The sequence below is a fragment of the Trichomycterus rosablanca genome, chromosome 13 (genome assembly GCF_030014385.1).
Source record: "Trichomycterus rosablanca isolate fTriRos1 chromosome 13, fTriRos1.hap1, whole genome shotgun sequence".
NCBI classification, from domain to species: Eukaryota; Metazoa; Chordata; class Actinopteri; order Siluriformes; family Trichomycteridae; genus Trichomycterus; species Trichomycterus rosablanca.
In genome coordinates this window covers 25,494,917-25,509,108 of record NC_086000.1, presented here as the reverse complement: position 1 = coordinate 25,509,108, position 14,192 = coordinate 25,494,917, and the positions used below count along the sequence as shown (strand labels likewise).

Genomic DNA, 14,192 nt, shown 5'->3' with positions numbered 1-14,192 from the left:
ATTATTATTTTATATGTCTGACACGCTACAACATTGTAAATGTAATGTAAACATACACCTGGCTGTTGAACAGCTTATGCCAAGTTTACACTACACGACACTCTGATTAACACCTGGTCGCTGTAATGTTCACACTACATGACTGATCGGCGATGGGGGGTTTTACACTACAACATCTATCACCAGGGGGAATCACAGGCGAGCTTCTCTGGTCTCCAAAACTACGTTTTGTCACGAAAACACACGTGAGAAGTGATGAAAGGTTTAATGATACCACGTCCAAACATGCACATCAACAAGTAGCGAGCGATCAAAGTTTGTGCGCTGATGAAATAAATGAATCTGAGTGGATTTGGCAACACGAGCAGCATGGCTTGTTCTATAGTGAGTTGGAGGTTAATAAATATTTTGTTTTATAGAGAACGATCAGGTCAGAAATACTATAAAACTCGCGTGTGCTGATGTATTCTGATAGAAACTATATTGCGCTCCACCACCTGTTTACAACCTCTCCCCTGTGTTTCCCCTCGCTGTTTCTCACATTGATTGAGAGCCGAGTTTTGATCGCAGAGCGAACACCGAGTTCCTCCCGAATCCAGCACCGACCCGATGCCGAGCGAAAATCAGTGCAAAAAGTTGTGTAGTGGTCATAACTTGAGCTTCTGCCATGCTAAACTGATGTGCAGGTCAGATCTCGTTGCATGAAAAAACACTGGCTGGTCACGCGAAATTAAAGGGGGTAACAGATTTCCGTGTGCACCGTAAAAATGGGCGTATTTAAAAGATCGATCTCGCGTTTATATGAATCAATATCGGATCGTTCAAATAAAGATCGATTCGAATCGAAAAATCGATTTTATAAACCCACCCCTAATGGCTATTATCATGGCTGAATAATAGATTTAGATTTTAAGCATCAGAGTAAGGGGTCGATTAGCTTTTTTTTTTTTTTTTTTTTTTCCCCCTTTAGCGCATCCAATTGTTCAATTTGCATCGTGCGCCCTCTCTGTCTATGCCGAACCCTGCCCTGACCGAGGAGATCGAAGCTAACCCATATTCCCTCCGAAACACGAGCAGCAGCCAGATGCATCTTTGCCACCCACACATTGATGAGTTTGGCGCCACCTAGCGTTGCATGCGGAGAGACACGCCCTAAGGGCACCCTCCCTCATCTCTTGTGCAGGCACCTCTAATCAGCTGGCAGAGAACGTAATCGCATTCTGACAGAGAGAGACCCACATCCGGTTCTTTGTCCCACCCCCCCATATGAGCAACCGGCCAATCGTTGCTCATACAGCCACTCAGCTTCGAACTGGTGAAGCAAAGCTGGATTCGATACCAGGTACTCAGAATCCAGCCCTGGTTGCAGCGCGTCTTTTAACCGCTGCGATTAGCTTTTTTACTTGTGTAGTGGTTAGAGTGTTTGTGTGACTATGAGGGTGTACATTTACATTTTCGCCATTTAGCAGACACTCTTATTAAGAGCGACTTACAGAAGTGCTTCCACAGTAAACATTACCTTACTTTAGTTTAAGTAGACATCAGTCCAAGAACACAAATCTGCTGGAACCCTGTTATAACCAAGTTGTTTGTTTGTTTTTTTGTTTGTTTTTTTGTTTTTTTGCAAGAAATGAATAAGAGTGTAAGTAAGTAAGTAAGTACAAATCAGCTTAAGTGCTTAGTAAAGGGGTGGGTTTTTAATCGTTTTTAAAGACAGCAAGAGACTCAGATGTTCATACAGACAAGGGAAGTTTGTTCCACCACTTGGGTGCTAGTACAGAGAAGAGCCTTGATGCTTGTCTTCCTTGAGTCCTGGGTGCAGAGCTTTTTTAAGTGCTAAGTCCTTGCAGTCTGCTTTTAGCAGGTAGGTATAGGTGAGTTTGGTGTGTCCTGTGCGGCCTCATGTACAGTGGTGTTCAAAAAAATAGCAGTGATTTTAAAAAAGCGAATAAAGCACAAAATCATTATAATAACTTTTATTTCCATAAATGCAAATGCACTGAAAATACTACACTTTCAATTCTAAATCAAAACATTAACAAAATTTAGTCAGTTTGTGTCAATCCTTTACAGAAAATTAAGAAAAATGAATATTAGGCTGTTCAAAATAATAGCAGTGCCAGCATTTTTCTTTAAAAACTCAAAAAATGTATCTATAAACTGAAAATTTTTTTGAGGTTTCACTTTACTTTAAATTACTGAACTAATATTTAGTGGCATAACAATTGTTTCCGAGATCTGTGTTGCATGGAGTCAACCAACTTCTGGCACCTCTGAACAGGTATTCCAGTCCAGGATGATTAGACTACATTCCACAGTTCTTCTGCAATTTTGGGTTTTGCCTCAAAAAAACGTGTTTCAGACGTCAGCCCACAAGTTCTCTCTGGGATTGAAGTCAGGGGATTGGGCTGGCCACTCTATTACCTCAATCTTGTTTGTCTGTAACCAAGATGTTTTGGGTCATTGTCATGTTGAAACACCCATTTTAAGAACATTTCTTCTTCAACATAGGGCAACATGATCTCCTCAAGTATTCTGATATATTTAAACTGATCCATGATCCCTCGTATGTGATAAATAGGCGTAACACCCCCCACATCCCCATATCATCTTTTTGTACCACCATGCTTTACTGTCTTCACAGTGAACTTTGGCTTGAATTCAGTGCTTGGGGGTCGTCTGACATACTGTCTACGGCCACTAGACCGAAATAGAACAATTTTGCTTTCACCAGTCCACAAAATGTTGAGCCATTTCTCTTTGGACCAGTCAATGTGTTCCTTGGCAAATGTTAACCCATTCAGGAAACGTCTTTTTCTTAACAACGGGACTTTGCAAGGAGTTCTTGCTGGTAAATTGGCTTCATTTAATCATCTTCTGTACTCACTGGTAACTTCAGATGTTCCTTGATCTTTCTGGAGGTGATCATTGACTGAGTATTTGCTATTTTGGCTATTCTTCGATCCAATTGAACAGTAGTTACACACTTCCTTCCGTATCTTTCAGGTTTTGGTTGTCACTTCAAGGCATTTGAGATCATTTTAGCTGAGCAGCTTATAATTTGCTGCACTTCTCTGTATGTTTTTTCTCTCTACAATCAACTTTTTAATCAAAGTATGCTGGTTATCAGAACAATGTCTGGAACAACTCATTTTCCCCAGTATTTCAAAAGGAAATGTGCTATGACCAACCTGTGCAACATTTGCCACCCTCCTACCTTAAATAAGGGCCAAAACTGCCACCCGTTCTTGTGCAGAATGAATGACTTCACCAATTGAACTCCTCACTGCTATTATTTTGAACAACCCCCTTTCAATCAATGCTTCGATTACTCAGAATGAGTGGGATGCATGTCCTAATTGTTGGGTTTGTTTTGTTTTCACTACTCTACTACACTTTCAAGTAAATGATTTGCTATGTAGAAATATCACTTCTACTAAAAACAGTGATTCATCAGGTTAATGGTGTTGGACTGCTATTATTTTGAACACTACTGTAAATGGATAAATGTGTCCAAGGTGTATTTCTGCCTAGCACCCAGTGTCTCACGGTGGTACCAGACCTATTGCAACTGTGACCAAGATAAAGTGAAATTGATGAATGCATAAAAGAATAAAAGAAAGGTTTGGGTGGACATTCCATTACCAAATTTAAATGTTATATAATATTGGCAGTAAAAAAAAAGCATGACAATTAAATCTCATCCTTAATGAGCTTTACTTGAGCTCTTTACCCACAAGACTGCTGTGCCAACAATGCTGCTCCTGCTAGCTATGACAAGAACCGAAAGTATCCTGAACTTTCCACTCACTCACTGTCTTAACCGCTTATCCATTTAGGTTCGCGGGGGGTGCTGGAGCCTATCCCAGTTTTTCAATGGGCGCAAGGCACACAGTAACACCCTGGACAGGGCGCCAGTCCATTGCAGGGCAGACACACACACACACACACACACACACAGAGACACACACACACGTACACACACCCATTTACCTATAGGGTAACTCAGTGTCTCCAATTAACCTGACTGCATGTTTCTGTGTGAGGAAACCGAGCTTCCGGAGGACACCCACGCAGACGCAGTATGTATATTTTGTGTATGTATGATTTGTGTAAATCCCAGGCCACCCAAGAAGGATGGGTCACTGTTGAGTCTGAAACTTTTTCCTTGACACGGTCACCCTTGGCTTGCTCAACAGGGGTTTTTGGTCTGTCGGTCCTGGATTCTGTTAAGCTGCCTTGAGGCAATGTAAAAAGTGCTATACTAATAAATTTGACTTGATTTTAATTACACAATTTGTCTGCATGATAACATACTAAGGCTAGAAAAAAAATGAAGAGAAAAGTCTCATGAATTTTCAGTCACCAGGAGAATAGTGAGACTGGTTAACGTATAATTCAGTTCTATTGGATTAACAGGCATGTAATAGAGAGATAAACACCATAACTGCAATAAATAATCAATGAGCAGTCCCTCTGTTGCAAAGCCCAGCTTGAACATTACCATCAAAAACAAAGTGTCTGCAGCCAAGAAAATCAGCATATCAATGGCGCATGCCACAACAACACCGGCCCCGGGTTTACTCCAAAGAGTGCACTAGATAAACCCCCAATAACAGAGAAATTAACAAATGCTTGACATTTGCTCAACATCCATTATTCTGACACTTCTTCAGAATTTCAAAAGGCTGAGCGCATGCTTAATCAACATTCATATTCCCCAAGCGAGCCACTGGCACCATATTGCAGCCCGCCTCAGCGCTGATGAAAACGGCACATTAGGGCCCGATTTGAAAACGTTCGGGGACTGCGTACGGATGTGTATGGACGTGTGATGAAAGTGTGGAGGGGGGGGTTGGGGGTGATCGCTCTCTCGTTTAAAACGTATCCAAGACGGGAGCATCTGCACCCATCTATTCTCTCTCCAGTCCGGCAGGCCAAACTTAACAGACATATGCAAAATGAGAAAGGCGTCAAAAAAAAGGGGAGTGATCATTACACCCAAATTCATTCATAGCAGCGCGCAGAGGGCTAACGGAGGCCTCTCACTCTTGGGACAAAGACCAAGGGGGAATGACAGTGGTCCCACACGATCCCAGTCAGCCAGCCGAGCTCTCCGAGAGCACACTTTCATTTCCAATTCTAATATGCAGCACGGAGACGGAGAAAAGGCCCGGGCCTGATGTCACATCCCGCCACTGGGCCATCACGCCACCATCAGCCCCCCACCTTCAATTCCAGTCTCATTGTAGTGGCAGGACAGGCCGGCCAGGCAGGAGGTGCGCTGGATTTGCATGGACGTCCATTGTGAGCTGGGAGAAAAGTGACAGCACCGTGTCCAATTCTTTTCCCTTCAGGACGACTCCAGCCTGGCAGGAGAGGCCAGGCTGACAGATGACTCCCAACATCTGTGTTACGTGAGTGATACAGATGAGGGACTTTGCATCCCACCCTCCCCACAACAGCCAAACTCATACCAACTAGACAGGACTCAAGCACCAAGCGGAAATGTGATTTAAATTGCCAGTATTGTGATGCTGATACCAAGCAGATTTTATTTTTAGTCTTATTTAAAAAGTGGGGTGTCACATAACTTCTTGTAATTTATTAAAGCTCACCAGCTATGATTATAAACCTGTAGAAAGACTGGAGCTGAGAGCAAATGTGCACCTTAGAGCAAGCAAATCTAGTAACCCAAAAAACCCCAAACCAAGCAACCAACCAAAAATAAAAAATAAAAAAAACAAACCAACTAATCAACCAACAAACCAAACAACAAACCAAACAAATAAACCAACCACAAAAAAAATAAAAATAAAAACAAACCAACTAACCAACTAAGTTAACAAACAAACAAAAAACAAACCAATCAACCAACCAAAAATAAAAATACAAAACAAACCAACTAACCAAACAACAAAAAACAAACCAACCAAAAATAAAAAACAAACCAACTAACCAAACAAGCAAAAAAAAACCAAACAAATCAACCAACTAAAAACAAACCAAAATAAAAAACAAACCAACTAACCAAAAAACAAACAAACAAAAACAAACCAAAATAAACCAACCAACAGAAACAACCAAACCAAAAAAAATAAAAAAACAACCAAAACACAAACCAACCAAAAATAAAAAAACAAACCAACTAATCAACCAACAAACAAAAAACAAACCAATCAACCAACTAAAAACAAACAAAAACAAACCAACAAACAACAAAAAACAAAAAAACAAAGCAATCAACCAAACAAGCAAAAAAAAAACCAAACAAATCAACCAACTAAAAACAAACCAAAATAAAAAACAAACCAACTAACCAAAAAACAAACAAACAAAAACAAACCAAAATAAACCAACCAACAGAAACAACCAAACCAAAAAAAATAAAAAAACAACCAAAACACAAACCAACCAAAAATAAAAAAACAAACCAACTAATCAACCAACAAACAAAAAACAAACCAATCAACCAACTAAAAACAAACAAAAACAAACCAACAAACAACAAAAAACAAAAAAAACAAAGCAATCAACCAACCAAAAGAAACAACCAACCAAAAAAGAAAAAAAAAAAAAAACCAAAAAGACAACCAACAAAAGAACCTAACCCAAACCAACCAACCAACCAAAAACACCAACAAACAAAATCCAACACAAAAGTCAGTGATGGATGTCACTGCTACAGAACACAAAATGTTAATAATTAACATAAATAGTAACAAAGAATGTAGGAGGCTTTTGCCCATTCTGAATATATTATACAGTGCACAGACCAAATAATCGTATTAATATAAAGTTAATACAGAGTAAAATAGAATTTGGCCTTTTTTTTAAATCCTTAACAACTTATAATTGGATTTTTTAAACACTTATTCACATTAAATACCCACAACTTTATTATTTAACATAAAATAAAGGTGAAGTCCTTGGTCCTACACAAATAACTAACTAAATAAATATTTTCTGGCTGTCCTACAACCACAGAAATGGAAATTGATCATCCGATCTAATGATGTCCACAATGACTACATACGTAATTTAGGATTTTGGTAGCAAACATTGTGAGTTAAAAGCGTCTTGCATTGTGGTGCCTGTTATGATGTCTGTGAGTTTTGTTACTGCATGATTAAATTAGATGTAAAGCAATGTTGTGATTAAAATTGTGCTATATTAATAAAACCTTATAATTTATCATTTGTTTATTAAGTGACACCAGTTACGTCATCGTGGTCAGGATTGTGGAGGGACCTAGGCTACCCAGGTACACACTCTGAACAGGACAACACACACTGACATATTTACTCAATCCCTTAGTAGCCAATGCCCCTTCTACATGTTTTTGAGAGGTGGGAAGAAGTAAGTATACCAGCCCACCACGGCTGACATTTTAAGCTCTTGAGTTTGAATCTCAGCTCTGGTATCGGCCGGCCAGGCGCCTACACAGACATTATCGGCTATGTCTGAGGGTGGCTGAGGGGATTCCTTACTGCTGCTGCAAGTGTGACCTTTGCTGGCTGGTTGAAGACACCTTTCACAGTATAATGAATAATGGAGAGCACTGCATATCTCTTTGTATGGTGATACTGATCCCTGCATGAACTCTCCTTGTGCTGGTGAAAAGAAGCAGTTAGCTACTACACGTGTTGGAGGGGCATGTGTTGGGTACAGGACTTCTTGGTCAGGGTAGTGGGCTCTGCAGCAGTAGAGGACATGTATGATTTGGAGAAAAGGTGGAATGCATAAATACAATAATTAAAAACATTTTATTAAGATATTATGGAAAATAAATGTAGATTTTTTAATTTGCCATTTAAAAATCAATGGGACGTGGAAACTTTTGCAATTAGCTATACACATTAAAATAAAATAAAAATCATAACTGGTTGCAAAATTGCAAACATTATTAGTGTCAATATTAGAACAAAATACGAATTTTCATTCATTTATTAATTTTTAGCAACTACTTATTATAATCAGGGTTGAGGTGGGTCCAGAGCTTTTCCTGTAATTCACTCAAGATGGTGCCAATCCACGACAGGGCAATGTATTATTATATTACCACCAAATGCACATCCCTGCCAAAAAAAGGTATGTTTAGATAGGCTGCAAGATTGGAGGGATTCTCCGCCATGATTCTCTAAGCATGGCATCCCTAGCAGGGACAGGCTGCACGAGAAGCAATGAAGGACAGAACACGCCGTTCCCCTAAATCGCCAAAAAACTCAGGCCGGCTGCCTGTCTCGTCTCCTGCACTGACTGAGGCCGGGAGCTTTGAGGCACAGCGGAGGGGGGAAATCACAGCCTCTCACTGCCGAGCCTCAGCGCATGCTAAGAGATGATGGATGGCCTAGTCGATATGTTATGTCTTAAGAGCCTGATTTCCTGCCAGTCCAATCACCAAGCCTCCAGAGTCCAGCTCAGCTGATTGGACAAGCAGAATAATTTTGCCGGCTGTGAAAAACACTACCGCCGTGCATGTCTGTCACATTCTAAGATAACATTCGTATTTTTAAAACGCAGGGCCTTGCTAAAAATCAGAACAATACGAACAATAGAATCAGAGCTTGCTAACACAAGCATTTATTACCATGTACATTCAGCCAAGTGAGTTTTTTTTTCCTGCAGTCAAAACAATACAAAAAAAACTAAAAATATTAGCTGACTAAAACAAAACAGATTTATTGGACAACAAAAATACATGAAAATTAGGTCATACATCAGGCTGGACTGTGAGGACAATGGGATATGAAAAAAAAAAAAAAAAAAACTGGCTGGGGGAATCAGCCTCGCACATATCATATTCTATAAAATGCTGACGCCAATAACAAAGGCATGTTCAGTGTAGGTTGTGCATCCCGTGGGGGTTCCTGTGCCTTATTCGAGCAGTGATTACAGCACTATGAAACTAGGATGCTTCCAATTCATGCGAGTGTCTAAGTGACCTCTAAAGGAACAGGGCCGCCTCCGAGGCCTTGGGGGATTACACGTGTTACATTCAATAAAGAGTGGTCCCTCATTGTCAAATAGACACACAAACAAAGCCATTAACCCTGGCTTATACAATCCATATACAATAGAGTACACAGTCTAGAGATAAGTGCAGAGTATGAACATCCCAAGCTTACACAGTGACTTGAAAAATAATTAAAATAAAAAAATAAATAAAAATAATAGAATAGAGTAGAATACAAATAATGGAACGCCTTTATTTGTCATACATACATATATACATTTACAGTACAATGAATTTCTTTCTCCATGTATCCCAGCTCATTTGGAAACTGGGGTCAGAGAGCAGGGTCAGTCATTGTACAGCACCCCTGGAGCAGACAGGGTTAAGGGCCTTGCTCAAGGGTTCAACGGTGACTGCATGGAAAAGCCAGGTTCAAAACTAAATAAATATATAAAAATAGTTTTTTAAACTATTGTTGTTACATTGCCTTTTTGACAATTTACTGAAGTATCCATAACACAAAAAGAAAAAAAAGAAATGCATTTATAACACTAATAGCTGACTATGTAGCACAAATCTAACAAGGCAGGTAACACCATCCCAGCCAGGTAACACCATCCCTTTGGTATGCTGTGGGATATGGCGGTCATCAAAATAAAGAATGTTCCACCCAACAAAAACTACTGGTCAGTGTCAACCCGCTGCAGAGAGACTTTCTCCAAATATAAAGATGGAGGAATTTAAGTTGGTTTGAATAAGCTCTGCCAAGCAGCCACTGTTGGGACCTTGAGGAACCCTCTCAACTCCAGGGGCGCCTAAAATAATTTCATTGTTGTTTTGAGTTGTGTTTTATCGCCATTATAAGCTCTGTATTTAGAGCCACCTCTATGGCGTGCCATTTGTATGTTTTTCAGAACACTTTAACTACACGAAAGATGTTTAAAGAGGTTGAGATTACAAAAGATGTTTTAGTTTTATGCTTTTCAGAAATTTTTACATCTTAGAAGGAGCCGTTTTTCTAAAAATTTCTTTTATATCTGATCCAATTAGGTGTAGATTTCTGTCCTGGGTAAAAAACTCGCATTCACATAGAATATGTTTAATTGTTAAAGTAATTGAGCAATGAGAGCACTTTGGGGCCTGTTCTTCTTTTAGTAGGTGTCCGTGTGTAAGGTTTGAGTGTCCTATTCTGCATCGTGTGAAGGCTACTTGGTCCTCCCTCTTCTGAGTATAGGTAATTTTGTTTGGTTGTACACTTTGTTGAATTTCCCTGAGTTTGTTGTTTTCTTGTAAATCCCAGTCCTCTTGCCATTTTTCTTGTATATAGCTCCTTATGAGGGGTCTTAAGTCTGTTGGTGGTATGTATATTGGTGTGACTGGTTGTTCTGCTGCTCTTTTGGCTATGATATCTGCTTCCTCATTTCCCCTTATACCCTTGTGGCCTGGTATCCAAGAAAACCTCAGAATTTTATTTGATTCTTCCAGTGCTTTCAGTTTATGCAGTATTTCTTCCAAGATGGGGTGGTCAATATTTAGTGATTTGATGGCTTGAATGCAGGACTTTGAATCTGTGCATATGGTGGCTTTCTGGTGACTTGATCTCTGGAAATATGTTATAACCATTAGAATTGCTTGTGCTTCTGCGGTAAAAATTGAGCTGTGTGGGGGGATATTTGTGCATTGTTTTTTAGTCTTTGTGTAGAAAGCTGCACCGGTAATTTCATTGTACTGTACACGTGTACATTATATATGACAACTAAAATTGTTCAAAAGACAAAGAAAGGTTTTTTGTGACTAGCACTAACCAGTACATTAAAGTCCACGCTTACGTTTCTATCCCGCTTATATAAAATTTTGATCCTTAAGTGTAACTACAGGGATACAGTTTCTGCAAAATTACTGAACCCATCCACAGTTAATCATAATATAACAGGGATGTACCAATCCAGTACTAAGCAGCATTAATTAGGCCTGCACAATTAATTCTATTATAATAGGGATGTACCAAACCAATACTGAGTATCATTATCAGAGCTTCACAATTAATCAGATTTAATTAAAGAGGTACCATAATGTACTGAGTATGATTAATGAAGGATGTACAATTAATCAGATTTTATTGGGATGTACCAATTTGATATTGAGTATTATTATTAGAGCTGCACAATTAATCAGATTTTTTTGGGATGTACCAATTCAATATCAAGTATCATTATCAGAGCCGCATGATTAATCATATTTTATTGGGATTTACCAATTCGATATTAAGTATCATTATCAGAGCTGCACAATTAATCATGTACCAATCTGATAGAGTATCATCATCAGAGCTTCACAATTAATCATATTTAATTAGGTAGGTACCATAATGTAATGAGTATGATTAATGAAGGATGCACAATTAATCTTATTTTATTGGGATGTACCAATTCATTATCAAGTATTATTATCAGAGCTGCACAATTAATCCTTTTTAACAGGGACGTACTAATTAAATGCTGATTATTATTATTTGGATCAGAATAATTAATTATATTTTAATGGGGATGAACCAATCTGATAGTGAGTAATATTAATTAGGGCTGAACGATGAATCATATTGTATGAGTATTATTTACTAGAACGAGACGATTAATCAGATTTAATTAGGGAGGTACCACAATTTACTGAGTATGATTAATGAAGGATGCACAATTAATCATATTTTATTGGGATGTACCAATTTAATATCAGAGATCATTATCAGAACTGCACAATTAATGTTTTTTAACATGGACGTACCATTTAAATGCTGATTCTTATTGTTTGGGTCAGCATAATTAATTATATTCTAACAGGGATGTACCAATTCAATAGTGAGTAATATTAATCAGAGCTGCACTATTAATCATATTGTATGAGTATTATTTCTAGAACTACACAATGAATCAGACTTAATTACATTTTACATTACATTTACATTTTCAGCATTTAGCAGACGCTTTTATCCAAAGTGACTTACAGTACTGTGACAGTATACTGTCTAAGCAATTGAGGGTTAAGGGCCTTGCTCAAGGGCCCAACAGTGGCAACCTGGCAGTGGTGGGGCTTGAACCAGCAACTCTTTGATTACTAGGCCAGTACCTTAACCACTAGGCTACAACTTCCCTAATTAGGGAGGAACCATAATGTACTGAGTATGATTAATGAAGGATGCACAATTAATCATATTTTATAGGAGTGTACCAATTCAATATCGGATATCATTATCAGAGCTACACAATTAATCCTTTTTTAACAGGGACGTACCATTTAAATGCTGATCATCATTATTTGGGTTAGGGATGAACCAATGCGGTAGTGAGTAATATTAATTAGGGCTGCACTATTAATAATACTGTATGAGTATTATTTACTAGAGCTACAGAATGAATCAGATTACATCAGAGAAGCAGCAGTTCATTACAGAGTATGATTAATGAAAACTGCACATGTAATCATATTTTAATAGGGATGTACCAATATGATACTGATTATCATTAATTATAGCAGCACAATTAATTACATCTTAAGAGGGCTGCACCAGTCCGAATCTCAGTATCATTAATAAGGGCAGCACAATTAATCATATTTTAATAAGGATGTACCAATCAAACACTGAGCTTGTTTTTCTTAACTGACTGCAATTAGAGGATGTCAGGATCAGATCAGTATCAGTACCGGCGAGTTTTCAGCCACATATAAAAACATGCACGTAGAGGACAAACTACTGCAAAATATCTTTAGGTTCAAGAAGTATGTAAGTGTGCTGAACTATGATGCACTGCTGCTCTGTCCAGCCTGCATTGTCTCTGCAGAATAGAGTCAACAGACCAGAAAAGAGCGGTTACTGAAGATAAATTAATGAATGATACTCAGCAACACTGGAGAGATTAGCTAAAGGAAGATACACTACATAAAAATAAATCTGTCAAACCTGAGCTATTATCAATCCAGGATTCCAGTCAGATACCAAAACTCATTGAATCAAAACATCCCTAGTTTATATACTAAGCATTTAAACAAACTATGTCAATTTTGCTAGTCAACTATATGACATTATGGGTCTGTCTGAAAACCTAGTGAGCTAGCTTCTTGCCTACTGCCTACCTGGGCAGCTACCTAAGTAGAGAGGATTCTACTAAGACATCAAATTTATAAGGCAGATTATTTAGACGCACTACTCAGACACAGTTAGCCTCAGGCCATTCAGAACAATGGGCTGAGACGACACAACCCGCTAGCATGACAGCTAACATTCCCACCGCGTACCAAAACCAGTTAAATTGTCACTGACAAGCCCGAATTTGTAAATAAATGATACTTATACAACTTTATACAAATGAAAAATTAATGAGAATTTATTTACATTTGAAAAGAACTGCGTTTGTTGCTCTGCATCAGTCTGCCATATGTATAATTTTTTGTGAGAAAAGTTGAATGCTGGGATTGGCTTCACTGCTAAGGAAGCATCGGATTAGGGCTGCAACTATCGATTAATTTTGTAATCGAGTATTCTATCGATTATTCCAGCGATTAATCGAGTAATCGGATAAGAAATACTTTTGCTTTAATAAAGAACAAAATAAATACATATAAGATTAAATAAGACGCGTCTCTCAAAACAAACTGTACATTTTTATTCCTTGTGTACAGGACAGTTTAAAGAGAACATTTTGATATGCAAAAACAAATACATCAAAAATACATCAAATACTTTTAAAATGTATACAGGCAACCTAAAACTAAGGCATAACTAATAATAAACAATAATACATAAACATAAGCCTCTAATTTGTGCAACTTTTAGAACTAAAGGTTTCAGCTACAGATCATGCAGAACATAAAGTTTTAATATTTTTTAATTAATTTTTTCCAGCTTAAAATGATCTCAAACTTTCTGTGGTTTTCTCTGTCCAGTCTCCTCTGTTCGCCCCTCACTTTTTTCTCTCTCTCTCCATTCTGCAGTCCGCGCTATCAAATCTCGGCTGCGTCCTAAATCGCACTTTCATACTGAACGGCGGAGCGTGTCCAAAAAACGTAGAATTCATTGAAGTGTACTTGAAAAGTACCCGGTTTAAGTCGTGTTAGGTACTGTTTAAGTGTGAGATTTCGGATGCAGCCCTCGGCTTCTTCACGTCACCTGACCACAGCGTGAACGCGTCGTGCAAAAGCGTGAAACACCGCGAGCTGTATATAAATGTATGGATTAAACGAT

The 14,192-nt window shown here is 38.4% G+C and overlaps 1 protein-coding gene across 1 annotated transcript in view; it reads right to left on the bottom strand.

Annotated features, from left to right (window-relative positions):
* The window catches only part of cdin1 (CDAN1 interacting nuclease 1), a 164,737-nt gene that overhangs the window by 122,823 nt on the left and 27,722 nt on the right, over nt 1–14,192 (bottom strand). The window lies entirely within an intron of this gene.